This window comes from Lepidothrix coronata, unplaced genomic scaffold, assembly GCF_001604755.1.
Source record: "Lepidothrix coronata isolate B3197 unplaced genomic scaffold, Lepidothrix_coronata-1.0 Scaffold916, whole genome shotgun sequence".
NCBI classification, from domain to species: domain Eukaryota; kingdom Metazoa; phylum Chordata; class Aves; order Passeriformes; family Pipridae; genus Lepidothrix; species Lepidothrix coronata.
Window position 1 is genome coordinate 1 of NW_016691096.1, and position 1144 is coordinate 1144.

At 47.5% G+C, this 1144-nt stretch overlaps 1 long non-coding RNA gene across 1 annotated transcript in view; it reads left to right on the plus strand.

Moving 5' to 3' along the window:
* The first annotated feature begins 106 nt into the window (after positions 1-106).
* The window catches only part of LOC108510451, a 4275-nt gene continuing 3237 nt past the window's right edge, over positions 107-1144 (plus strand). Inside the window, exon 1 of the long non-coding RNA XR_001878819.1 lies at positions 107-666. This is a non-coding gene — a long non-coding RNA (uncharacterized LOC108510451). The remainder of the gene's footprint in view (positions 667-1144) is intronic.

A 1144-nucleotide genomic window follows, 5' to 3' on the forward strand; every position in this document is an offset into this window, starting at 1 on the left:
CACTATGGCATTACTGGTGTCTTCTCAAGTTGAGGTTGTTTTAGCAGGCAGTCTTTTTGCCAATCTCTCATCTCCTCATCCCGTGGGTGACAGAAAAGATGAATCTTGTGCCCTTTGCTGTTTGAATAAGGAGAGGCTTCTCGGAGAACAGAGTTGGATTCTGTGAATCAAAACTAAGAAGGTTCTTTCTTGGCTTCTGTTTTGGCAGTGGGTCTGAGGGTTGAGCTTTCCTTCAGAAGGCCAGGCTAGCCCAGAGTTCTTCTGGAGGTGCCACTCGCTGCTCCTTGCACTTGGTGTGATTTCTTAGAAACAGGCCCTGTGAACAAGCTCAGACCAAAGGATGTGCTTGTTTTGGACGCTCTTCAGCCAAGGCTGTGGAGGGGAACTTTGTGAAAGCCTTCCTGCCAAAGATGACTCTGTGTGTGCTTGTGAATGTTTCAGAGCTACTGAGAGACTTGCAGAGGCCAACACCAAGCTCTTTTTGGAGCGCCTCAGAAGCAAATCTGCAGTCCCAAGCAGCACCGTCAGCGGACATCTGGCTGCAAGTCCACTTCTGGATTCACCTGGCCTGGGACATCTTGGCATCAGTTTGGGACTGAGCAGAAGCCTGGGTCTCAGAACACCACCCAGACACCTGTGGTAAAGCCCAAGACTTCTGCTCATCAGGTTTGTATGAATTTTCCAGAGTGGTCAAAGGCCAAAAAATATGGAAATGGAAGCAATGAGCTGTGTAACTCCATTCTTTGACAAGAGAAACTGTGCAGGTGCAGGAACCTCCCACCTAAGTTCTACACTAAATTGACACGTATGGTATGTGTGACTTATTTCAAATGGCTAATGTCCCCAGGAATGCCAAATGCCACCAGACATCTGTGAGACACCTTTTACTTCATCATTGATCTTTGTTCTAGCAGTTTCTTCACTGGACCTTGCTTTAATATGTTACAATGGATAGGAGGCATTTGCTCCTGTAGTTCCTGCTACATCTTCCTCCGTGAAACAGCAGAGCTCCCTACTCCTTGGTAAGTTTTCATGGCCTTCTAATTTTGCAGCAATGCTTCAAGCTCTGCAATACCACTGGTCCAAGTATGCCCTGTAGTCAGCAGTCAGTGTGATAGCACACCCCTCCCAGAATGCAGAGCAT